The sequence below is a fragment of the Aquarana catesbeiana genome, linkage group LG07 (assembly GCF_042186555.1).
Source record: "Aquarana catesbeiana isolate 2022-GZ linkage group LG07, ASM4218655v1, whole genome shotgun sequence".
Taxonomy (NCBI): Eukaryota; Metazoa; Chordata; class Amphibia; order Anura; family Ranidae; genus Aquarana; species Aquarana catesbeiana.
The window spans coordinates 155,104,700-155,131,755 of record NC_133330.1 but is presented as its reverse complement, the minus strand read 5'-3'; positions in this window follow the sequence as shown (position 1 = coordinate 155,131,755).

Sequence of the window (27,056 nt, the reverse complement as noted above, 5' to 3'; positions counted from 1 at the left end):
TGGTGCATTAAAAACCAGAGTTGGAGTGAACACGTCTTGCTTTTTGTTTGCTGGGTTGCATTTTTGGGGCTTTTCCTTTTAGTTTTTCAATCACCTTTTTCTGTCACTTTTTAAATAGCTTTTTTTTCTATGGTTCCTTCAGGCTATCAATTAACGGGGGTGGTTAATTGCTCACAGGTGCCTATATAACTGTGTGTAGGACTCATTCTGAGCCTGCTCAGTCTGAGGCTGTGGAACTCAGTGTAAGTGGAACTGGTATAAGTGGTGAGTTAAAAACCAGAGTTAGAGTGAACAAGTCTTGCTTTTTGTTTGCTGGGTTGCATTTTTGGGGCTTTTCCATTTAATTTTTCAATAACCCTTTTCTGTCACTTTTTAAATAGCTTTTTTTTTTCTCTGGTTCCTTCAGGCTATCAATTAAGGGGGGTGGTTAATTGCTCACAGGTGCCTATATAACTGTGTGTAGGACTCATTCTGAGCCTGCTAAGTCTGAGGCTGTGGAACTCTGTGTAAGTGGAACTGGTATAAGTGGTGAGTTAAAAAACAGAGTTAGAGTGAACAAGTCTTGCTTTTTGTTTGCTGGGTTGCATTTTTTGGGGCTTTTCCTTTTAGTTTTTCACTCACCTTTTTCTGTCACTTTTTAAATAGCTTTTTTTTTCTCTGGTTCCTTCAGGCTATCAATTAAGCGGGTGGTTAATTGCTCACAGGTGCCTATATAACTGTGTGTAGGACTCATTCTGAGCCTGCTCAGTCTGAGGCTGTGGAACTCTGTGTAAGTGGAACTGGTATAAATGGTGAGTTAAAAACCAGTATTAGAGTGAACAAGTCTTGCTTTTTGTTTGTTGGGTTGCAGTTTTGGGGCTTTTCCTTTTAGTTTTTCAATCACCTTTTTCTGTCACTTTTTAAATACCTTTTTATTTTCTCTGGTTCCTTCAGGCTATCAATTAAGGGGGTGGTTAATTGCTCACAGGTGCCTATATAACTGTGTGTAGGACTCATTCTGAGCCTGCTCAGTCTGAGGCTGTGGAACTCTGTGTAAGTGGAACTGGTATAAGTGGTGAGTTAAAAACCAGAGTTAGAGTGAACAAGTCTTGCTTTTTGTTTGCTGGGTTGCATTTTTGGGGCTTTTCCTTTTAGTTTTTCAATCACCTTTTTCTGTCACTTTTTAAATAGCTTTTTTTTTCTCTGGTTCCTTCAGGCTATCAATTAACGGGGGTGGTTAATTGCTCACAGGTGCCTATATAACTGTGTGTAGGACTCATTCTGAGCCTGCTCAGTCTGAGGCTGTGAAACTCTGTGTAAGTGGAACTGGTATAAGTGGTGAGTTAAAAACCAGAGTTAGAGTGAACAAGTCTTGCTTTTTGTTTGCTGGGTTGCATTTTTGGGGCTTTTCCTTTTAGTTTTTCAATCACCTTTTTCTGTCACTTTTTAAATAGCTTTTTTTTTCTCTGGTTCCTTCAGGCTATCAATTAAGGGGGGTGGTTAATTGCTCACAGGTGCCTATATAAGTGTGTGTATACCTCATTCTAAGCCTGCTCAGTCTGAGGCTGTGGAACTCTGTGTAAGTGGAACTGGTATAAATGGTGAGTTAAAAACCAGAGTTAGAGTGAACAAGTCTTGCTTTTTGTTTGTTGGGTTGCAGTTTTGGGGCTTTTCCTTTTAGTTTTTCAATCACCTTTTTCTGTCACTTTTTAAATACCTTTTTTTTTTTCTCTGGTTCCTTCAGGTTATCAATAAGGGGGGTGGTTAATTGCTCATAGGTGCCTATATAACTGTGTGTAGGACTCATTCTGAGCCTGCTCAGTCTGAGGCTGTGGAACTCTGTGCAAGTGGAACTGGTATAAGTGGTGAGTTAAAAACCAGAGTTAGAGTGAACAAGTCTTGCTTTTTGTTTGCTGGGTTGCATTTTTGGTGCTTTTCCTTTTAATTTTTCAATAACCCTTTTCTGTCACTTTTTAAATAGCTTTTTTTTTCTCTTGTTCCTTCAGGCTATCAATTAAGTGGGGTGGTTAATTGCTCACAGGTGCCTATATAACGGTGTGTAGGACTCATTCTGAGCCTGCTCAGTCTGAGGCTGTGGAACTCTGTGTAAGTGGAACTGGTATAAGTGGTGAGTTAAAAACCAGCGTTAGAGTGAACAAGTCTTGCTTTTTGTTTGCTGGGTTGCATTTTTGGGCCTTTTCCTTTCAGTTTTTCAATCACCTTTTTCTGTCACTTTTTAAATAGCTTTTTTTTTCTCTGGTTCCTTCAGGCTATCAATTAAGGGGGGTGGTTAATTGCTCACAGGTGCCTATATAACTGTGTGTAGGACTCATTCTGAGCCTGCTCAGTCTGAGGCTGTGGAACTTTGTGTAAGTGGAACTGGTATAAGTGGTGAGTTAAAAACCACAGTTAGAGTGAACAAGTCTTGCTTTTTGTTTGCTGGGTTGCATTTTTGGGGCTTTTCCTTTTAGTTTTTCAATCACCTTTTTCTGTCACTTTTTAAATTGTTTTTTTTTCTCTGGTTCCTTCAGGCTATCAATTAACGGGGGTGGTTAATTGCTCACAGGTGCCTATATAAGTGTGTGTATACCTCATTCTAAGCCTGCTCAGTCTGAGGCTGTGGAACTCTGTGTAAGTGGAACTGGTATAAATGGTGAGTTAAAAACCAGAGTTAGAGTGAACAAGTCTTGCTTTTTGTTTGTTGGGTTGCAGTTTTGGGGCTTTTCCTTTTAGTTTTTCAATCACCTTTTTCTGTCACTTTTTAAATACCTTTTTTTTTTCTCTGGTTCCTTCAGGTTATCAATAAGGGGGGTGGTTAATTGCTCATAGGTGCCTATATAACTGTGTGTAGGACTCATTCTGAGCCTGCTCAGTCTGAGGCTGTGGAACTCTGTGCAAGTGGAACTGGTATAAGTGGTGAGTTAAAAACCAGAGTTAGAGTGAACAAGTCTTGCTTTTTGTTTGCTGGGTTGCATTTTTGGTGCTTTTCCTTTTAATTTTTCAATAACCCTTTTCTGTCACTTTTTAAATAGCTTTTTTTTTCTCTTGTTCCTTCAGGCTATCAATTAAGTGGGGTGGTTAATTGCTCACAGGTGCCTATATAACTGTGTGTAGGACTCATTCTGAGCCTGCTCAGTCTGAGGCTGTGGAACTTTGTGTAAGTGGAACTGGTATAAGTGGTGAGTTAAAAACCAGAGTTAGAGTGAACAAGTCTTGCTTTTTGTTTGCTGGGTTGCATTTTTGGGGCTTTTCCTTTTAGTTTTTCAATCACCTTTTTCTGTCACTTTTTAAATAGCTTTTTTTTTCTCTGGTTCCTTCAGGCTATCAATTAACGGGGGTGGTTATTTGCTCACAGGTGCCTATATAACTGTGTGTAGGACTCATTCTGAGCCTGCTCAGTCTGAGGCTATGGAACTCTGTGTAAGTGGAACTGGTATAAGTGGTGAGTTAAAAACCAGAGTTAGAGTTAACAAGTCTTGCTTTTTTTTTGCTGGGTTGCATTTTTGGGGCTTTTCCTTTTAGTTTTTCAATCACCTTTTTCTGTCACTTTTTAAATAGCTTTTTTTTTTCTGGTTCCTTCAGGTTATCAATTAAGGGGGGGTGGTTAATTGCTCACAGGTGCTTATATAACTGTGTGTAGGACTCATTCTGAGCCTGCTCAGTCTGAGGCTGTGGAACTCTGTGTAAGTGGAACTGGTATAAGTGGTGAGTTAAAAACCAGAGTTAGAGTGAAGAAGTCTAGCTTTTTGTTTGCTGGGTTGCATTTTTGGGGCTTTTCCTTTTAGTTTTTCAATCACCTTTTTCTGTCACTTTTTAAATAGCTTTTTTTTTCTCTGGTTCCTTCAGGCTATCAATTAACGGGGGTGGTTAATTGCTCACAGGTGCCTATATAACTGTGTGTAGGACTCATCCTGAGCCTGCTCAGTCTGAGGCTGTGGAACTCTGTGTAAGTGGAACTGGTATAAGTGGTGAGTTAAAAACCAGAGTTAGAGTGAACAAGTCTTGCTTTTTGTTTGCTGGGTTGCATTTTGGGGGCTTTTCCTTTTAGTTTTTCAATCAATTTTTTCTGTCACTTTTTAAATAGCTTTTTTTTTTCTCTTGCTCCTTCAGCCTATCAATTAAGTGGGGTGGTTAATTGCTCACAGGTGCCTATATAACTGTGTGTAGGACTCATTCTGAGCCTGCTAAGTTTGAGGCTGTGGAACTCTGTGTAAGTGGAACTGGTATAAGTGGTGAGTTAAAAACCAGCGTTAGAGTGAACAAGTCTTGCTTTTTGTTTGCTGGGTTGCATTTTTGGGGCTTTTCCTTTCAGTATTTCAATCACCTTTTTCGGTCACTTTTTAAATAGCATTTTTTTTCTCTGGTTCCTTCAGGCTATCAATTAAGGGGGGTGGTTAATTGCTCACAGGTGCCTATATAACTGTGTGTAGGACTCATTCTGAGCCTGCTCAGTCTAAAGCTGTGGAACTTTGTGTAAGTGGAACTGGTATAAGTGGTGAGTTAAAAACCAGAGTTAGAGTGAACAAGTCTTGCTTTTTGTTTGCTGGGTTGCATTTTTGGGGCTTTTCCTTTTAGTTTTTCAATCACCTTTTTCTGTCACTTTTTAAATAGCTTTTTTTTTCTCTGGTTCCTTCAGGCTATCAATTAACGGGGGTGGTTAATTGCTCACAGGTGCCTATATAACTGTGTGTAGGACTCATTCTGAGCCTGCTCAGTCTGAGGCTGTGAAACTCTGTGTAAGTGGAACTGGTATAAGTTGTGAGTTAAAAACCAGAGTTAGAGTGAACAAGTCTTGCTTTTTGTTTGCTGGGTTGCATTTTTGGGGCTTTTCCTTTTAGTTTTTCAATCACCTTTTTCTGTCACTTTTTAAATAGCTTTTTTTTTCTCTGGTTCCTTCAGGCTATCAATTAAGGGGGGTGGTTAATTGCTCACAGGTGCCTATATAAGTGTGTGTATACCTCATTCTAAGCCTGCTCAGTCTGAGGCTGTGGAACTCTGTGTAAGTGGAACTGGTATAAATGGTGAGTTAAAAACCAGAGTTAGAGTGAACAAGTCTTGCTTTTTGTTTGTTGGGTTGCAGTTTTGGGGCTTTTCCTTTTAGTTTTTCAATCACCTTTTTCTGTCACTTTTTAAATACCTTTTTTTTTTCTCTGGTTCCTTCAGGTTATCAATAAGGGGGGTGGTTAATTGCTCATAGGTGCCTATATAACTGTGTGTAGGACTCATTCTGAGCCTGCTCAGTCTGAGGCTGTGGAACTCTGTGCAAGTGGAACTGGTATAAGTGGTGAGTTAAAAACCAGAGTTAGAGTTAACAAGTCTTGCTTTTTGTTTGCTGGGTTGCATTTTTGGTGCTTTTCCTTTTAATTTTTCAATAACCCTTTTCTGTCACTTTTTAAATAGCTTTTTTTTTCTCTTGTTCCTTCAGGCTATCAATTAAGTGGGGTGGTTAATTGCTCACAGGTGCCTATATAACGGTGTGTAGGACTCATTCTGAGCCTGCTCAGTCTGAGGCTGTGGAACTCTGTGTAAGTGGAACTGGTATAAGTGGTGAGTTAAAAACCAGCGTTAGAGTGAACAAGTCTTGCTTTTTGTTTGCTGGGTTGCATTTTTGGGCCTTTTCCTTTCAGTTTTTCAATCACCTTTTTCTGTCACTTTTTAAATAGCTTTTTTTTTCTCTGGTTCCTTCAGGCTATCAATTAAGGGGGGTGGTTAATTGCTCACAGGTGCCTATATAACTGTGTGTAGGACTCATTCTGAGCCTGCTCAGTCTGAGGCTGTGGAACTTTGTGTAAGTGGAACTGGTATAAGTGGTGAGTTAAAAACCAGAGTTAGAGTGAACAAGTCTTGCTTTTTGTTTGCTGGGTTGCATTTTTGGGGCTTTTCCTTTTAGTTTTTCAATCACCTTTTTCTGTCACTTTTTAAATAGCTTTTTTTTTCTCTGGTTCCTTCAGGCTATCAATTAACGGGAGTGGTTAATTGCTCACAGGTGCCTATATAAGTGTGTGTATACCTCATTCTAAGCCTGCTCAGTCTGAGGCTGTGGAACTCTGTGTAAGTGGAACTGGTATAAATGGTGAGTTAAAAACCAGAGTTAGAGTGAACAAGTCTTGCTTTTTGTTTGGTGGGTTGCAGTTTTGGGGCTTTTCCTTTTAGTTTTTCAATCACCTTTTTCTGTCACTTTTTAAATACCTTTTTTTTTTCTCTGGTTCCTTCAGGTTATCAATAAGGGGGGTGGTTAATTGCTCATAGGTGCCTATATAACTGTGTGTAGGACTCATTCTGAGCCTGCTCAGTCTGAGGCTGTGGAACTCTGTGCAAGTGGAACTGGTATAAGTGGTGAGTTAAAAACCAGAGTTAGAGTGAACAAGTCTTGCTTTTTGTTTGCTGGGTTGCATTTTTGGTGCTTTTCCTTTTAATTTTTCAATAACCCTTTTCTGTCACTTTTTAAATAGCTTTTTTTTTCTCTTGTTCCTTCAGGCTATCAATTAAGTGGGGTGGTTAATTGCTCACAGGTGCCTATATAACGGTGTGTAGGACTCATTCTGAGCCTGCTCAGTCTGAGGCTGTGGAACTCTGTGTAAGTGGAACTGGTATAAGTGGTGAGTTAAAAACCAGCGTTAGAGTGAACAAGTCTTGCTTTTTGTTTGCTGGATTGCATTTTTGGGCCTTTTCCTTTCAGTTTTTCAATCACCTTTTTCTGTCACTTTTTAAATAGCTTTTTTTTTCTCTGGTTCCTTCAGGCTATCAATTAAGGGGGGTGGTTAATTGCTCACAGGTGCCTATATAACTGTGTGTAGGACTCATTCTGAGCCTGCTCAGTCTGAGGCTGTGGAACTTTGTGTAAGTGGAACTGGTATAAGTGGTGAGTTAAAAACCAGAGTTAGAGTGAACAAGTCTTGCTTTTTGTTTGCTGGGTTGCATTTTTGGGGCTTTTCCTTTTAGTTTTTCAATCACCTTTTTCTGTCACTTTTTAAATAGCTTTTTTTTTCTCTGGTTCCTTCAGGCTATCAATTAATGGGGGTGGTTAATTGCTCACAGGTGCCTATATAAGTGTGTGTATACCTCATTCTAAGCCTGCTCAGTCTGAGGCTGTGGAACTCTGTGTAAGTGGAACTGGTATAAATGGTGAGTTAAAAACCAGAGTTAGAGTGAACAAGTCTTGCTTTTTGTTTGGTGGGTTGCAGTTTTGGGGCTTTTCCTTTTAGTTTTTCAATCACCTTTTTCTGTCACTTTTTAAATACCTTTTTTTTTTCTCTGGTTCCTTCAGGTTATCAATAAGGGGGGTGGTTAATTGCTCATAGGTGCCTATATAACTGTGTGTAGGACTCATTCTGAGCCTGCTCAGTCTGAGGCTGTGGAACTCTGTGCAAGTGGAACTGGTATAAGTGGTGAGTTAAAAACCAGAGTTAGAGTGAACAAGTCTTGCTTTTTGTTTGCTGGGTTGCATTTTTGGTGCTTTTCCTTTTAATTTTTCAATAACCCTTTTCTGTCACTTTTTAAATAGCTTTTTTTTTCTCTTGTTCCTTCAGGCTATCAATTAAGTGGGGTGGTTAATTGCTCACAGGTGCCTATATAACGGTGTGTAGGACTCATTCTGAGCCTGCTCAGTCTGAGGCTGTGGAACTTTGTGTAAGTGGAACTGGTATAAGTGGTGAGTTAAAAACCAGAGTTAGAGTGAACAAGTCTTGCTTTTTGTTTGCTGGGTTGCATTTTTGGGGCTTTTCCTTTTAGTTTTTCAATCACCTTTTTCTGTCACTTTTTTAAATAGCTTTTTTTTTCTCTGGTTCCTTCAGGCTATCAATTAACGGGGGTGGTTAATTGCTCACAGGTGCCTATATAACTGTGTGTAGGACTCATTCTGAGCCTGCTAAGTCTGAGGCTGTGGAACTCTGTGTAAGTGGAACTGGTATAAATGGTGAGTTAAAAACCAGCGTTAGAGTGAACAAATCTTGCTTTTTGTTTGCTGGGTTGCATTTTTGGGGCTTTTCCTTTTAGTTTTTCAATCACCTTTTTCTGTCACTTTTTAAATAGCTTTTTTTTTTCTCTGGTTCCTTCAGGCTATCAATTAAGGGGGGTGGTTAATTGCTCACAGGTGCCTATATAACTGTGTGTAGGACTCATTCTGAGCCTGCTCAGTCTGAGGCTGTGGAACTTTGTGTAAGTGGAACTGGTATAAGTGGTGAGTTAAAAACCAGAGTTAGAGTGAACAAGTCTTGCTTTTTGTTTGCTGGGTTGCATTTTTGGGGCTTTTCCTTTTAGTTTTTCAATCACCTTTTTCTGTCACTTTTTGAATAGCTTTTTTTTTCTCTGGTTCCTTCAGGCTGTCAATTAACGGGGGTGGTTAATTGCTCACAGGTGCCTATATAACTGTGTGTAGGACTCATTCTGAGCCTGCTCAGTCTGAGGCTGTGGAACTCTGTGTAAGTGGAACTGGTATAAATGGTGAGTTAAAAACCAGCGTTAGAGTGAACAAGTCTTGCTTTTTGTTTGCTGGGTTGCATTTTTGGGGCTTTTCCTTTTAGTTTTTCAATCACCTTTTTCTGTCACTTTTTAAATAGCTTTTTTTTTTTCTCTGGTTCCTTCAGGCTATCAATTAAGGGGGGTGGTTAATTGCTCACAGGTGCCTATATAACTGTGTGTAGGACTCATTCTGAGCCTGCTCAGTCTGAGGCTGTGGAACTTTGTGTAAGTGGAACTGGTATAAGTGGTGAGTTAAAAACCAGAGTTAGAGTGAACAAGTCTTGCTTTTTGTTTGCTGGGTTGCATTTTTGGGGCTTTTCCTTTTAGTTTTTCAATCACCTTTTTCTGTCACTTTTTGAATAGCTTTTTTTTTCTCTGGTTCCTTCAGGCTGTCAATTAACGGGGGTGGTTAATTGCTCACAGGTGCCTATATAACTGTGTGTAGGACTCATTCTGAGCCTGCTCAGTCTGAGGCTGTGGAACTCTGTGTAAGTGGAACTGGTATAAGTGGTGAGTTAAAAACCAGAGTTAGAGTTAACAAGTCTTGCTTTTTGTTTGCTGGGTTGCATTTTTGGGGCTTTTCCTTTTAGTTTTTCAATCACCTTTTTCTGTCACTTTTTAAATAGCTTTTTTTTTTATCTGGTTCCTTCAGGCTATCAATTAAGGGAGGGTGGTTAATTGCTCACAGGTGCCTATATAACTGTGTGTAGGACTCATTCTGAGCCTGCTCAGTCTGAGGCTGTGAAACTCTGTGTAAGTGGAACTGGTATAAGTGGTGAGTTAAAAACCAGAGTTAGAGTGAACAAGTCTTGCTTTTTGTTTGCTGGGTTGCATTTTTATGGCTTTTCCTTTTAGTTTTTCAATCACCTTTTTCTGTCACTTTTTGAATAGCTTTTTTTTTCTCTGGTTCCTTCAGGCTGTCAATTAACGGGGGTGGTTAATTGCTCACAGGTGCCTATATAACTGTGTGTAGGACTCATTCTGAGCCTGCTCAGTCTGAGGCTGTGGAACTCTGTGTAAGTGGAACTGGTATAAGTGGTGAGTTAAAAACCAGAGTTAGAGTTAACAAGTCTTGCTTTTTGTTTGCTGGGTTGCATTTTTGGGGCTTTTCCTTTTAGTTTTTCAATCACCTTTTTCTGTCACTTTTTAAATAGCTTTTTTTTTTATCTGGTTCCTTCAGGCTATCAATTAAGGGAGGGTGGTTAATTGCTCACAGGTGCCTATATAACTGTGTGTAGGACTCATTCTGAGCCTGCTCAGTCTGAGGCTGTGAAACTCTGTGTAAGTGGAACTGGTATAAGTGGTGAGTTAAAAACCAGAGTTAGAGTGAACAAGTCTTGCTTTTTGTTTGCTGGGTTGCATTTTTATGGCTTTTCCTTTTAGTTTTTCAATCACCTTTTTCTGTCACTTTTTAAATAGCTTTTTTTTTCTCTGGTTCCTTCTGGCTATCAATTAACGGGGGTGGTTAATTGCTCACAGGTGGGGGCGGAGCTAGCGAGCGGCATGTGAGGAGCCTCTGAAAGGAGCTCCGTAAGCAGACAACAGATCCTGCAGTGATCCTGGGCTAAAGACACCCACTTTTTTCTCAGGTGGTGGGGGATGTGTTCGGGGACACCCCGGGAGTCTCAGGGGATGGTGAAATACGGCCCCCCCTGGCCAAAATCGACCGGAGAACGGCTGGCGAAATATGCATGGTTCTCTCAAAATGGCGCCGGCACACAGGAGGAGGAGGACGAATGGCCGCCGCTCCACAGGCCTGAGGATCCTTCACAACAGGTGCCTCCTCAGCAAGACAGGGTGAGTCCTAAACCCCGGCGGGCTGATGTGCTGAAGAGGGGGAGATCCCTGGACAGACTGAGAGACTCTAGGGCCAGTGCTGACAGAGCGGTGGAGGGGGGAGAGGAGCCATCCCTAACACAAATAATGGACGCCATACAGGGATGTCAGAGCAAGCTAATAAACCACTTTGACGAGCTGAAGGTAGAATTCTCTTTCATAAAGCATGACATGCAAAAATTAAGAGAAAAGGCACAGATCACGGATCGCCGCCTTAATACATTGGAGGATGTAATCAGGCCATTAGAAAATACAGCACAAGTGACTAAGAAGACACTGTCTGAACATACTTTAAAGATGGCGGATATGGAAGACCGTATGCGAAGGAACAATATTAGGCTGGTGGGATTCCCGGAAGGGGTGGAAGGGAGACATCCTGAAGAATTCCTTGAGAAGTGGTTGCTGGAACATATGCCTTCCAATACCTTTACAAGTTTGTTTGCCATTGAAAGGGCACACCGCATTCCAGGACGGGCACCTCCAAAGGGAGCCCCCCCTAGATCAATGATTGCAAAAGTACTGCACTTCCGTGACCGGGAAAATATTCTGCGGGGAGCCAGAACTGGCCCTGAGTTAACGATCGATGGATGCCGTATATCAATATACCCTGACTTTTCTGCTACTACACAGAAGCAGAGGGCTTCCTTTCATCCTGTAAAGAAGAGATTAAGGGATCTTAGCCTGATATACAGCATGCTCTACCCTGCCAAATTGAGGGTGGTGGATAATGGGAAAGTATATTTCTTCAACAATCCCACTGAGGCCTCAGAGTGGTTGGATACACGTGGTCACCAACGGAATAGAGTCTCTCCCAGCCGACCGTGAGTGAGTCCTGTGGAGACATCACTAGATTGGAGACCCAAAGAAGAAATGTCAGCAGAACTTTGGTGTTTTTTTTTTGAAAAAAAAAAGGGGGGGTCTTGTGTTTTTTTCTCTCTTTCTCTTTTTTTTTTGATCGTTTCCTTCAGACCAATCCTAAACTGATACTCAGGTTTCTCCTATTTTTTTAGCATTTATGCTGGAAACATGGGAGGGAAAGGTTTTTTTACCCCTGCTTTATTCCCTCAGGAATGACATTTACAGCTGTGCTTGATATTACACAGATGTGGAAGATGCATTCACATTGGCACGGATATACTAGTTTGCTGATCCTCCCATGGGACACATAATCAGGGGAACTGAACGTTTTTTTGTTTTGAATTTTTTTTCCATACCTCCTGGTACTGTTTTGAGGGGAGGAAAGAAGGAAAAAAGGGGAAAAAGTTTTTACTGATATTGGGACTGTTTATGTCAATTGCCAGCAATATATGCTAAGTCTGCAAGATGCTCTAGGCAATATATTCTTCTATTAGTAGACTTTGTTTACTGTTCTTGCCCTTTTTGTTCAATAGTAGGTGAACGGTTCTTAAACAATACGGGTAGAACTGACCGCCCTTTTGGCGACTGGTCTTATGTGAAGGTTTTTGAGTCGCATCTCTGTTACCTACTTAATTTCAGGTTATGGGAAAAAAGTGCCTGGCATGTTGGGGCTGGGTGCGGGGAGGGGGGTGGGGGCAGTTGGGATGTTCTTTGGGACAAAGGGTCTATGTTAATGCACAGATGGGATTGTCTTTACTTGTGGATTCTGCGTTGGGTACTGCCCAAGGTGTTCGGTGTGGGGGAATATGTGTGAGGGGAGAGGCCTGGAAGCCCATTTCTACAGAGGACCATACTCAGGGGTGGAGGGAACACCTCCACTCTACTCTTTTTTTTGCTTTTTCATATCTGCCATGGAGGTAAATTTGAGGGTTGTGGCCTGGAATGTCAGAGGCCTAAATGCTAAGTTCAAACGCTCCTTGGTGTTTGAGTATATAAAAAAATACAAACCTCACCTGATACTCCTGCAGGAGACTCATCTGCAGGGCTCCAGGCTTCTCTCTTTAAAAAGGGCTCACATCGCTGGGGCATATCATTCCAGTTACTCCTCGTATGCGAGGGGAGTCTCTACTTTGGTCACCAAGGCCATGCCCATATCCATTCAGACAGTAAGAACAGATGTTAAAGGGCGATATGTGATACTTGTTTTGAAAGTGATGAACATGACATTGACATTTGTGAATCTCTATGTTCCTCCTCCCTTTGCGCTAACTCATCTGGATGATATGATGAAGGATACATATGAGGTAGCGGAGGGGAGGATCTTCATATTGGGGGACTTTAACTCAGTCTCTGATTCAGTGTTGGACAGGTTGGGGGGGACGGGTGGTGCTCCTGCCCCACTGGCGGGATGGATGTCTGCTCATGGCTTTAGAGATGTCTGGCAGTTTCACCATCCTGATACTAGGGAATATTCCTGCTACTCCGAAACGCACAAGACACTCTCCAGAATAGACACTATCCTAACGGAAGGGGAGGGCATGCCATTAGTTCAGAAGATGTCTTACCTGCCTAGGGCTCTCTCTGATCACTCCCCTATGCTGTTGGAGCTTAATCTGGGACCGAAGCCTGGGTTGCGACTCTGGCGGATGGAAGCTAGTTGGCTTCAGGAAGAATATGTAACAATTAAGTGCACAGAGGCCATCAAACACTACTGGGCTGATAATGCCGGTTCCGGGGCCTTTCTCCTTCAGTGGGAGGCCTTTAAGGCCACGTTGAGAGGGGTGTTCATGGCGGAAGTAAAGGGGTTTAAGAAGCAGTTGGCCTCCACACTACAGCATAGGGAAACAGAGGTGTCTCTAGCGGAGGCAGAGTATGTCAGGGATCCCACTGAAGAGAGGCTGTTGACATTGCGGATGGCAACACGGGAGTACAAGACAGCACTAACAGATCATACTACTAAGCTTGGCCTCGCTCAACGTCGGCGTTTGTTTGAATTTGGTGACAAGAATGGCAGATTGCTGGCATACTTGGCAAAGCCGGAATACGTTCCGGTACATATTAAATCGGTTCTCAATGACTATAAGGTGGAGGTCTGCGACTCGGCGGATATTTTGAACACTTTTGTCCTTTTTTATAAGGAACTATATAAGTCTTGTGCTCCTGTGGGGTCAGAAACAGTGGAAACGTATATAGCGGACATCGATCTCCCTAAATTGGAGGAGGACGACAGCACTGCTTTGGAGGCCGACATTACAGTAGAGGAGGTGGAGGAGGTGATTGCCTCCTTCCCCCCTAGAAAATCCCCTGGGTTGGATGGTTTCCCATCAGAGTGGTATCACACATATCGTTACGGATTAGCTCCCCGCCTGCTTAGAGTCTTTAATGCGGCTAGGATGGGCGGTGGGTTGCCCCCTTCTATGAGGGAAGCCTTGGTAGTCCTGATACCTAAAGGGGGGAAAGATCCTCGGGAATGTGACTCTTACCACCCGATCTCGCTGATGAATGTTGATACAAAGATATTGGCCAAAATAATTGCAAGCAGACTGCAGTCAGTCATTACTAAGCTGGTGGACGCAGACCAAACAGGATTTATTCAGGGTAGGTGCACTCAGATGAATATCAGGAGGCTTTTCCTGAATCTTCAGACGGCTCATGACAACTCCGGGACTAGAGTGGTGGCCTCTTTAGATACAAAAAAGGCCTTTGACTCGGTTGAGTGGCCGTATTTGTTTCAATTGATGAAGTCTTATGGTTTTGGCCCAGTGTCCATCTCATGGGTCCGGCTTTTATATACGGACCCATTGATTAGAATACGGGTCAATGGTATTATATCAGATTCCTTTCCCATTTTTCGGGGCACCAGGCAGGGGTGTCCACTTTCATCCCTACTGTTTGCCCTGGCCATTGAGCCCTTAGCGGTACAGCTGAGGTCTAGTACACAGTTGGCTGGATTGAGGATCGGGGATTTTGAGGAGCGGGTGTCACTCTATGCAGACGATATGCTGCTATATCTCCAGGATCCAGGACCCTCGCTTCTGGAGGCTTTCCGACTGATACAGACGTTTGGAGATTACTCTGGATTCCGTATAAATTGGAAAAAATCTTCTCTTTTCCCTATAGATGAGGGGGTGACTGTTCCACTGGGATGCCCCATTCCATTATCTCCATCTTTCAGATACCTGGGAATTGAGATACAGCTCCCCATTTCCAAGTTCCTGGAGACCAATTTGTCGCCAATTGTGGGGAAGTTTCGGGAAAAAGTTCAAAGGTGGCAGAATTTACCGATCACCCTGATGGGAAGGATAAATCTATTTAAGATGATCTTCCTGCCAAAGTTTCTATATATCCTCTCGAACTCCCCGGTCTTCGTGACATTGCGGGTCTTTAAGAATATTGACTCCATTATTGTAAGTTTCTTGTGGGGGTCTAAAGCTCCCAGGGTCTCTTTAAAGGTTTTGAAACTACCAGTTACATTGGGGGGACTTGCCCTTCCGGATCTGCGCTCCTATTTTATGGCCTCACAGCTCTCTTTCCTGCACTGGCGGTTGTCTCCACAGACACCTAATGCCACTGCCTTGTTGGAGGCTGCAATTGCCACATCGCGGGAGACCCTGCAGAATGTCTTATATAGGAGGGGGGTTCCGGGTAGGAAGATAGGCTCAGTGATGGCGTTACCGGGAAGGGTTTTTCACCTGTGCTCTCAGCGACGGGGTGATGAACCCTTATGGCTATCTCCTAACAGTCCTTTGTGGTACAATCGATCATTGGGGGAGTTTATGAAACTCTCTGATGGCCCAGGGTCATGGGCAAAATACGGTATTAAATATCTCCACCAAATTTGTAGTGATGGTCGTTTGTGCACGTTTACCCAGTTGCGTGAGCAATTTGGAGTGCCGAGGTCTTGGCTCTTCCGATATGCACAACTGAGACACGCAGCATACACTCAGTTCGGAGGGTCTGAGATTCGTGTCCAGAATACAGACCTGGAAAGAGTACTGATTGACCCTGATGAGTCAAAGAGGATTTCCAGATACTACGGGGCGGTGGGTCCGGGTCAGGTAGCTCTGACCTCCAAGGCCAGGGGGAGATGGGAGGTGATCATCCCGGAGTTGTCGGAGGAGCTGTGGCAGGAGGTACTGGACACTTTTTTGGTGTCTGTTATCTCCTCCACGGACAGAATGATTCAATATCGATATCTACACCAACAATACTATACACCGTCCAGATTACATCGAATGCATAGGAGAGACTCTGCTATATGTCATAAATGTGGGAAGGAGGAGGGCACATTTGCACATATGGTGTGGGAATGTATGAAGGTGAGACCGTTATGGTCTCAGGTCACTGAATTTATATCAGATAAGTTTGCTTTACCGAATATTTGCTCTCCTATGAGGTGTTTGCTTGGGATTTTTGATCAAGAGGAGTTGAATGCCCACACTAAATTGTTTCTAAGGATCCTGTATTTTGGTGTAAAAAAGCTCATAGCAAGGAGATGGATACATGAGGAACAATTGACGCTAGGGATGTGGATTAATATAATAAACGCAGATTTAATGATGTATAAAATGACCTACGAGGCAAGAGGGGCTACCAAGAAATTTAGGAAAGTGTGGTCTAGGTGGATAGACTCTGAGAATACTCTGGATGTGGAGGCGCCCTAGTATGCTCTATGAGTGATAGAGTTAAATTCTGGAGAGATGATAATAGACTGTTTTGCTTCCCCTTCCTAGATGGGCTAGATATGGTTTTTTGTTTCTTGAGAATGGGCAAAAGTACCGAAATGCAGACATCCCGGGGGAAGGAGGGGAGGGAGGGGAGGGGAGGGGGGGTGTATTGTTTAAAAAAAATGCACGTGTATACTATCATAGGACAGAATTGATGATGGGAAGGACATATGTTAAACCTGTAATATGACTGTTATATTTCTGGAATTTCTATGCTAATGGAACATATGGAATATGTGTAATATGTGTGATATGTATACTTGTTGTGCATAATAAAAACTTTTTCAAAAAAAAAAAAAATTGCTCACAGGTGCCTATATAACTGTGTGTAGGACTCATTCTGAGCCTGCTCAGTCTGAGGCTGTGGAACTCTGTGTAAGTGGAACTGGTATAAGTGGTGAGTTAAAAACCAGCGTTAGAGTGAACAAGTCTTGCTTTTTATAAGCTGGGTTGCATTTTTGGGGCTTTTCCTTTTAGTTTTTCAATCACCTTTTTCTGTCACTTTTTAAATAGCTTTTTTTTTTCTCTGGTTCCTTCAGGCTATCAATTAAGGGGGGTGGTTAATTGCTCACAGGTGCCTATATAACTGTGTGTAGGACTCATTCTGAGCCTGCTCAGTCTGAGGCTGTGGAACTTTGTGTAAGTGGAACTGGTATAAGTGGTGAGTTAAAAACCAGAGTTAGAGTGAACAAGTCTTGCTTTTTGTTTGCTGGGTTGCATTTTTGGGGCTTTTCCTTTTAGTTTTTCAATCACCTTTTTCGGTCACTTTTTAAATAGCTTTTTTTTTCTCTGGTTCCTTCAGGCTATCAATTAACGGGGGTGGTTAATTGCTCACAGGTGCCTATATAACTGTGTGTAGGACTCATTCTGAGCCTGCTCAGTCTGAGGCTGTGGAACTCTGTGTAAGTGGAACTGGTATAAGTGGTGAGTTAAAAACCAGCGTTAGAGTGAACAAGTCTTGCTTTTTGTTGGCTGGGTTGCATTTTTGGGGCTTTTCCTTTCAGTTTTTCAATCACCTTTTTCGGTCACTTTTTAAATAGCTTTTTTTTTTCTCTGGTTCCTTCAGGCTATCAATTAAGGGGGGTGGTTAATTGCTCACAGGTGCCTATATAACTGTGTGTAGGACTCATTCTGAGCCTGCTCAGTCTGAGGCTGTGAAACTCTGTGTAAGTGGAACTGGTATAAGTGGTGAGTTAAAAACCAGCGTTAGAGTGAACAAGTCTTGCTTTTTGTTTGCTGGGTTGCATTTTTGTGGCTTTTCCTTTTAGTTTTTCAATCACCTTTTTCTGTCACTTTTTAAATAGCTTTTTTTTTCTCTGGTTCCTTCAGGCTATCAATTAACGGGGGTGGTTAATTTCTCACAGGTGCCTATATAACTGTGTGTAGGACTCATTCTGAGCCTGCTCAGTCTGAGGCTGTGGAACTCTGTGTAAGTGGAACTGGTATAAATGGTGAGTTAAAAACCAGTATTAGAGTGAACAAGTCTTCCTTTTTGTTTGTTGGGTTGCAGTTTTGGGGCTTTTCCTTTTAGTTTTTCAATCACCTTTTTCTGTCACTTTTTAAATACCTTTTTATTTTCTCTGGTTCCTTCAGGCTATCAATTAAGGGGGTGGTTAATTGCTCACAGGTGCCTATATAACTGTGTGTAGGACTCATTCTGAGCCTGCTCAGTCTGAGGCTGTGGAACTCTGTGTAAGTGGAACTGGTATAAGTGGTGAGTTAAAAACCAGAGTTAGAGTGAACAAGTCTTGCTTTTTGTTTGCTGGGTTGCATTCTTGGGGCTTTTCCATTTAATTTTTCAATAACCCTTTTCTGTCACTTTTTAAATAGCTTTTTTTTTTCTCTGGTTCCTTCAGGATATCAATTAAGGGGGGTGGTTAATTGCTCACAGGTGCCTATATAACTGTGTGTAGGACTCATTCTGAGCCTGCTCAGTCTGAGGCTGTGGAACTCTGTGTAAGTGGAACTGGTATAAGTGGTGAGTTAAAAACAAGAGTTAGAGTGAACAAGTCTTGCTTTTTGTTTGCTGGGTTGCATTTTTTGGGGCTTTTCCTTTTAGTTTTTCAATCACCTTTTTCTGTCACTTTTTAAATAGCTCTTTTTTTCTCTGGTTCCTTCAGGCTATCAATTAAGGGGGTGGTTAATTGCTCACAGGTGCCTATATAACTGTGTGTAGGACTCATTCTGAGCCTGCTCAATCTGAGGCTGTGGAACTCTGTGTAAGTGGAACTGGTATAAATGGTGAGTTAAAAACCAGTATTAGAGTGAACAAGTCTTGCTTTTTGTTTGTTGGGTTGCAGTTTTGGGGCTTTTCCTTTTAGTTTTTCAATCACCCTTTTCTGTCACTTTTTAAATACCCTTTTTTTTTTCTCTGGTTCCTTCAGGCTATCAATTAAGGGGGGTGGTTAATTGCTCACAGGTGCCTATATAACTGTGTGTAGGACTCATTCTGAGCCTGCTCAGTCTGAGGCTGTGGAACTCTGTGTAAGTGGAACTGGTATAAGTGGTGAGTTAAAAACCAGAGTTAGAGTTAACAAGTCTTGCTTTTTGTTTGCTGGGTTGCATTTTCGGGGCTTTTCCTTTTAGTTTTTCAATCACCTTTTTCTGTCACTTTTTAAATAGCTTTTTTTTTATCTGGTTCCTTCAGGCTATCAATTAAGGGGGGTGGTTAATTGCTCATAGGTGCCTATATAACTGTGTGTAGGACTCATTCTGAGCCTGCTCAGTCTGAGGCTGTGGAACTCTGTGTAAGTGGAACTGGTATAAGTGGTGCGTTAAAAACCAGAGTTGGAGTGAACACGTCTTGCTTTTTGTTTGCTGGGTTGCATTTTTGGGGCTTTTCCTTTTAGTTTTTCAATCACCTTTTTCTGTCACTTTTTAAATAGCTTTTTTTTCTCTGGTTCCTTCAGGCTATCAATTAACGGGGGTGGTTAATTGCTCACAGGTGCCTATATAACTGTGTGTAGGACTCATTCTGAGCCTGCTCAGTCTGAGGCTGTGGAACTCTGTGTTAGTGGAACTGGTATAAGTGATGAGTTAAAAACCAGCGTTAGAGTGAACAAGTCTTGCTTTTTGTTTGCTGGGTTGCATTTTTGGGGCTTTTCCTTTTAGTTTTTCAATCACCCTTTTCTGTCACTTTTTAAATACCCTTTTTTTTTCTCTGGTTCCTTCAGGCTATCAATTAAGGGGGGTGGTTAATTGCTCACAGGTGCCTATATAACTGTGTGTAGGACTCATTCTGAGCCTGCTCAGTCTGAGGCTGTGGAACTCTGTGTAAGTGGAACTGGTATAAGTGGTGAGTTAAAAACCAGAGTTAGAGTTAACAAGTCTTGCTTTTTGTTTGCTGGGTTGCATTTTCGGGGCTTTTCCTTTTAGTTTTTCAATCACCTTTTTCTGTCACTTTTTAAATAGCTTTTTTTTTATCTGGTTCCTTCAGGCTATCAATTAAGGGGGGTGGTTAATTGCTCATAGGTGCCTATATAACTGTGTGTAGGACTCATTCTGAGCCTGCTCAGTCTGAGGCTGTGGAACTCTGTGTAAGTGGAACTGGTATAAGTGGTGCGTTAAAAACCAGAGTTGGAGTGAACACGTCTTGCTTTTTGTTTGCTGGGTTGCATTTTTGGGGCTTTTCCTTTTAGTTTTTCAATCACCTTTTTCTGTCACTTTTTAAATAGCTTTTTTTTCTCTGGTTCCTTCAGGCTATCAATTAACGGGGGTAGTTAATTGCTCACAGGTGCCTATATAACTGTGTGTAGGACTCATTCTGAGCCTGCTCAGTCTGAGGCTGTGGAACTCTGTGTTAGTGGAACTGGTATAAGTGATGAGTTAAAAACCATTATTAGAGTGAACAAGTCTTGCTTTTTGTTTGTTGGGTTGCAGTTTTGGGGCTTTTCCTTTTAGTTTTTCAATCACCTTTTTCTGTCACTTTTTAAATACCTTTTTTTTTTCTCTGGTTCCTTCAGGCTATCAATTAAGGGGGGTGGTTAATTGCTCAAAGGTGCCTATATAACTGTGTAGGATTCATTCTGAGCCTGCTCAGTCTGAGGCTGTGGAACTTTGTGTAAGTGGAACTGGTATAAGTGGTCAGTTAAAAACCAGAGTTAGAGTGAACAAGTCTTGCTTTTTGTTTGCTGGGTTGCATTTTTTGGGGCTTTTCCTTTTAGTTTTTCAATCACCTTTTTCTGTCACTTTTTAAATAGCTTTTTTTTTTCTCTGGTTCCTTCAGGCTATCAATTAAGGGGGGTGGTTAATTGCTCACACATGCCTATATAACTGTGTGTAGGACTAATTCTGAGCCTGCTCAGTCTGAGGCTTTGGAACTCTGTGTAAGTGGAACTGGTATAAGTGGTGAGTTAAAAACCAGAGTTAGAGTGAACAAGTCTTGCTTTTTGTTTGCTGGGTTGCATTTTTTGGGGCTTTTCCTTTTAGTTTTTTAATCACCTTTTTCTGTCACTTTTTAAATAGCTTTTTTTTTTCTCTGGTTCCTTCAGGCTATCAATTAAGCGGGTGGTTAATTGCTCACAGGTGCCTATATAACTGTGTGTAGGACTCATTCTGAGCCTGCTCAGTCTGAGGCTGTGGAACTCTGTGTAAGTGGAACTGGTATAAATGGTGAGTTAAAAACCAGTATTAGAGTGAACAAGTCTTGCTTTTTGTTTGTTGGGTTGCAGTTTTGGGGCTTTTCCTTTTAGTTTTTCAATCACCTTTTTCTGTCACTTTTTAAATACCTTTTTATTTTCTCTGGTTCCTTCAGGCTATCAATTAAGGGGGTGGTTAATTGCTCACAGGTGCCTATATAACTGTGTGTAGGACTCATTCTGAGCCTGCTCAGTCTGAGGCTGTGGAACTCTGTGTAAGTGGAACTGGTATAAGTGGTGCATTAAAAACCAGAGTTGGAGTGAACACGTCTTGCTTTTTGTTTGCTGGGTTGCATTTTTGGGGCTTTTCCTTTTAGTTTTTCAATCACCTTTTTCTGTCACTTTTTAAATAGCTTTTTTTTCTCTGGTTCCTTCAGGCTATCAATTAACGGGGGTGGTTAATTGCTCACAGGTGCCTATATAACTGTGTGTAGGACTCATTCTGAGCCTGCTCAGTCTGAGGCTGTGGAACTCAGTGTAAGTGGAACTGGTATAAGTGGTGAGTTAAAAACCAGAGTTAGAGTGAAAAAGTCTTGCTTTTTGTTTGCTGGGTTGCATTTTTGGGGCTTTTCCATTTAATTTTTCAATAACCCTTTTCTGTCACTTTTTAAATAGCTTTTTTTTTTCTCTGGTTCCTTCAGGCTATCAATTAAGGGGGGTGGTTAATTGCTCACAGGTGCCTATATAACTGTGTGTAGGACTCATTCTGAGCCTGCTAAGTCTGAGGCTGTGGAACTCTGTGTAAGTGGAACTGGTATAAGTGGTGAGTTAAAAAACAGAGTTAGAGTGAACAAGTCTTGCTTTTTGTTTGTTGGGTTGCAGTTTTGGGGCTTTTCCTTTTAGTTTTTCAATCACCTTTTTCTGTCACTTTTTAAATACCTTTTTATTTTCTCTGGTTCCTTCAGGCTATCAATTAAGGGGGTGGTTAATTGCTCACAGGTGCCTATATAACTGTGTGTAGGACTCATTCTGAGCCTGCTCAGTCTGAGGCTGTGGAACTCTGTGTAAGTGGAACTGGTATAAGTGGTGAGTTAAAAACCAGAGTTAGAGTGAACAAGTCTTGCTTTTTGTTTGCTGGGTTGCATTTTTGGGGCTTTTCCATTTAATTTTTCAATAACCCTTTTCTGTCACTTTTTAAATAGCTTTTTTTTTTCTCTGGTTCCTTCAGGATATCAATTAATGGGGGTGGTTAATTGCTCACAGGTGCCTATATAACTGTGTGTAGGACTCATTCTGAGCCTGCTCAGTCTGAGGCTGTGGAACTCTGTGTAAGTGGAACTGGTATAAGTGGTGAGTTAAAAACAAGAGTTAGAGTGAACAAGTCTTGCTTTTTGTTTGCTGGGTTGCATTTTTTGGGGCTTTTCCTTTTAGTTTTTCAATCACCTTTTTCTGTCACTTTTTAAATAGCTTTTTTTTTATCTGGTTCCTTCAGGCTATCAATTAAGGGGGGTGGTTAATTGCTCATAGGTGCCTATATAACTGTGTGTAGGACTCATTCTGAGCCTGCTCAGTCTGAGGCTGTGGAACTCTGTGTAAGTGGAACTGGTATAAGTGGTGAGTTAAAAACCAGAGTTAGAGTTAACAAGTCTTGCTTTTTGTTTGCTGGGTTGCATTTTCGGGGCTTTTCCTTTTAGTTTTTCAATCACCTTTTTCTGTCACTTTTTAAATAGCTTTTTTTTTATCTGGTTCCTTCAGGCTATCAATTAAGGGGGGTGGTTAATTGCTCATAGGTGCCTATATAACTGTGTGTAGGACTCATTCTGAGCCTGCTCAGTCTGAGGCTGTGGAACTCTGTGTAAGTGGAACTGGTATAAGTGGTGCGTTAAAAACCAAAGTTGGAGTGAACACGTCTTGCTTTTTGTTTGCTGGGTTGCATTTTTGGGGCTTTTCCTTTTAGTTTTTCAATCACCTTTTTCTGTCACTTTTTAAATAGCTTTTTTTTCTCTGGTTCCTTCAGGCTATCAATTAACGGGGGTGGTTAATTGCTCACAGGTGCCTATATAACTGTGTGTAGGACTCATTCTGAGCCTGCTCAGTCTGAGGCTGTGGAACTCTGTGTTAGTGGAACTGGTATAAGTGATGAGTTAAAAACCATTATTAGAGTGAACAAGTCTTGCTTTTTGTTTGTTGGGTTGCAGTTTTGGGGCTTTTCCTTTTAGTTTTTCAATCACCTTTTTCTGTCACTTTTTAAATACCTTTTTTTTTTCTCTGGTTCCTTCAGGCTATCAATTAAGGGGGGTGGTTAATTGCTCACAGGTGCCTATATAACTGTGTAGGATTCATTCTGAGCCTGCTCAGTCTGAGGCTGTGGAACTTTGTGTAAGTGGAACTGGTATAAGTGGTCAGTTAAAAACCAGAGTTAGAGTGAACAAGTCTTGCTTTTTGTTTGCTGGGTTGCATTTTTTGGGGCTTTTCCTTTTAGTTTTTCAATCACCTTTTTCTGTCACTTTTTAAATAGCTTTTTTTTTCTCTGGTTCCTTCAGGCTATCAATTAAGGGGGGTGGTTAATTGCTCACACATGCCTATATAACTGTGTGTAGGACTCATTCTGAGCCTGCTCAATCTGAGGCTGTGGAACTCTGTGTAAGTGGAACTGGTATAAATGGTGACTTAAAAACCAGTATTAGAGTGAACAAGTCTTGCTTTTTGTTTGTTGGGTTGCAGTTTTGGGGCTTTTCCTTTTAGTTTTTCAATCACCCTTTTCTGTCACTTTTTAAATACCCTTTTTTTTTTCTCTGGTTCCTTCAGGCTATCAATTAAGGGGGGTGGTTAATTGCTCACAGGTGCCTATATAACTGTGTGTAGGACTCATTCTGAGCCTGCTCAGTCTGAGGCTGTGGAACTCTGTGTAAGTGGAACTGGTATAAGTGGTGAGTTAAAAACCAGAGTTAGAGTTAACAAGTCTTGCTTTTTGTTTGCTGGGTTGCATTTTCGGGGCTTTTCCTTTTAGTTTTTCAATCACCTTTTTCTGTCACTTTTCAAAATAGCTTTTTTTTTATCTGGTTCCTTCAGGCTATCAATTAAGGGGGGTGGTTAATTGCTCATAGGTGCCTATATAACTGTGTGTAGGACTCATTCTGAGCCTGCTCAGTCTGAGGCTGTGGAACTCTGTGTAAGTGGAACTGGTATAAGTGGTGCATTAAAAACCAGAGTTGGAGTGAACACGTCTTGCTTTTTGTTTGCTGGGTTGCATTTTTGGGGCTTTTCCTTTTAGTTTTTCAATCACCTTTTTCTGTCACTTTTTAAATAGCTTTTTTTTCTCTGGTTCCTTCAGGCTATCAATTAACGGGGGTGGTTAATTGCTCACAGGTGCCTATATAACTGTGTGTAGGACTCATTCTGAGCCTGCTCAGTCTGAGGCTGTGGAACTCAGTGTAAGTGGAACTGGTATAAGTGGTGAGTTAAAAACCAGAGTTAGAGTGAACAAGTCCTGCTTTTTGTTTGCTGGGTTGCATTTTTGGGGCTTTTCCATTTAATTTTTCAATAACCCTTTTCTGTCACTTTTTAAATAGCTTTTTTTTTTCTCTGGTTCCTTCAGGCTATCAATTAAGGGGGGTGGTTAATTGCTCACAGGTGCCTATATAACTGTGTGTAGGACTCATTCTGAGCCTGCTAAGTCTGAGGCTGTGGAACTCTGTGTAAGTGGAACTGGTATAAGTGGTGAGTTAAAAAACAGAGTTAGGGTGAACAAGTCTTGCTTTTTGTTTGCTGGGTTGCATTTTTTGGGGCTTTTCCTTTTAGTTTTTCAATCACCTTTTTCTGTCACTTTTTAAATAGCTTTTTTTTTCTCTGGTTCCTTCAGGCTATCAATTAAGCGGGTGGTTAATTGCTCACAGGTGCCTATATAACTGTGTGTAGGACTCATTCTGAGCCTGCTCAGTCTGAGGCTGTGGAACTCTGTGTAAGTGGAACTGGTATAAATGGTGAGTTAAAAACCAGTATTAGAGTGAACAAGTCTTGCTTTTTGTTTGTTGGGTTGTAGTTTTGGGGCTTTTCCTTTTAGTTTTTCAATCACCTTTTTCTGTCACTTTTTAAATAGCTTTTTTTTTATCTGGTTCCTTCAGGCTATCAATTAAGGGGGGTGGTTAATTGCTCATAGGTGCCTATATAACTGTGTGTAGGACTCATTCTGAGCCTGCTCAGTCTGAGGCTGTGGAACTCTGTGTAAGTGGAACTGGTATAAGTGGTGCATTAAAAACCAGAGTTGGAGTGAACACGTCTTGCTTTTTGTTTGCTGGGTTGCATTTTTGGGGCTTTTCCTTTTAGTTTTTCAATCACCTTTTTCTGTCACTTTTTAAATAGCTTTTTTTTCTATGGTTCCTTCAGGCTATCAATTAACGGGGGTGGTTAATTGCTCACAGGTGCCTATATAACTGTGTGTAGGACTCATTCTGAGCCTGCTCAGTCTGAGGCTGTGGAACTCAGTGTAAGTGGAACTGGTATAAGTGGTGAGTTAAAAACCAGAGTTAGAGTGAACAAGTCTTGCTTTTTGTTTGCTGGGTTGCATTTTTGGGGCTTTTCCATTTAATTTTTCAATAACCCTTTTCTGTCACTTTTTAAATAGCTTTTTTTTTTCTCTGGTTCCTTCAGGCTATCAATTAAGGGGGGTGGTTAATTGCTCACAGGTGCCTATATAACTGTGTGTAGGACTCATTCTGAGCCTGCTAAGTCTGAGGCTGTGGAACTCTGTGTAAGTGGAACTGGTATAAGTGGTGAGTTAAAAAACAGAGTTAGAGTGAACAAGTCTTGCTTTTTGTTTGCTGGGTTGCATTTTTTGGGGCTTTTCCTTTTAGTTTTTCACTCACCTTTTTCTGTCACTTTTTAAATAGCTTTTTTTTTCTCTGGTTCCTTCAGGCTATCAATTAAGCGGGTGGTTAATTGCTCACAGGTGCCTATATAACTGTGTGTAGGACTCATTCTGAGCCTGCTCAGTCTGAGGCTGTGGAACTCTGTGTAAGTGGAACTGGTATAAATGGTGAGTTAAAAACCAGTATTAGAGTGAACAAGTCTTGCTTTTTGTTTGTTGGGTTGCAGTTTTGGGGCTTTTCCTTTTAGTTTTTCAATCACCTTTTTCTGTCACTTTTTAAATACCTTTTTATTTTCTCTGGTTCCTTCAGGCTATCAATTAAGGGGGTGGTTAATTGCTCACAGGTGCCTATATAACTGTGTGTAGGACTCATTCTGAGCCTGCTCAGTCTGAGGCTGTGGAACTCTGTGTAAGTGGAACTGGTATAAGTGGTGAGTTAAAAACCAGAGTTAGAGTGAACAAGTCTTGCTTTTTGTTTGCTGGGTTGCATTTTTGGGGCTTTTCCTTTTAGTTTTTCAATCACCTTTTTCTGTCACTTTTTAAATAGCTTTTTTTTTCTCTGGTTCCTTCAGGCTATCAATTAACGGGGGTGGTTAATTGCTCACAGGTGCCTATATAACTGTGTGTAGGACTCATTCTGAGCCTGCTCAGTCTGAGGCTGTGAAACTCTGTGTAAGTGGAACTGGTATAAGTGGTGAGTTAAAAACCAGAGTTAGAGTGAACAAGTCTTGCTTTTTGTTTGCTGGGTTGCATTTTTGGGGCTTTTCCTTTTAGTTTTTCAATCACCTTTTTCTGTCACTTTTTAAATAGCTTTTTTTTTCTCTGGTTCCTTCAGGCTATCAATTAAGGGGGGTGGTTAATTGCTCACAGGTGCCTATATAAGTGTGTGTATACCTCATTCTAAGCCTGCTCAGTCTGAGGCTGTGGAACTCTGTGTAAGTGGAACTGGTATAAATGGTGAGTTAAAAACCAGAGTTAGAGTGAACAAGTCTTGCTTTTTGTTTGTTGGGTTGCAGTTTTGGGGCTTTTCCTTTTAGTTTTTCAATCACCTTTTTCTGTCACTTTTTAAATACCTTTTTTTTTTTCTCTGGTTCCTTCAGGTTATCAATAAGGGGGGTGGTTAATTGCTCATAGGTGCCTATATAACTGTGTGTAGGACTCATTCTGAGCCTGCTCAGTCTGAGGCTGTGGAACTCTGTGCAAGTGGAACTGGTATAAGTGGTGAGTTAAAAACCAGAGTTAGAGTGAACAAGTCTTGCTTTTTGTTTGCTGGGTTGCATTTTTGGTGCTTTTCCTTTTAATTTTTCAATAACCCTTTTCTGTCACTTTTTAAATAGCTTTTTTTTTCTCTTGTTCCTTCAGGCTATCAATTAAGTGGGGTGGTTAATTGCTCACAGGTGCCTATATAACGGTGTGTAGGACTCATTCTGAGCCTGCTCAGTCTGAGGCTGTGGAACTCTGTGTAAGTGGAACTGGTATAAGTGGTGAGTTAAAAACCAGCGTTAGAGTGAACAAGTCTTGCTTTTTGTTTGCTGGGTTGCATTTTTGGGCCTTTTCCTTTCAGTTTTTCAATCACCTTTTTCTGTCACTTTTTAAATAGCTTTTTTTTTCTCTGGTTCCTTCAGGCTATCAATTAAGGGGGGTGGTTAATTGCTCACAGGTGCCTATATAACTGTGTGTAGGACTCATTCTGAGCCTGCTCAGTCTGAGGCTGTGGAACTTTGTGTAAGTGGAACTGGTATAAGTGGTGAG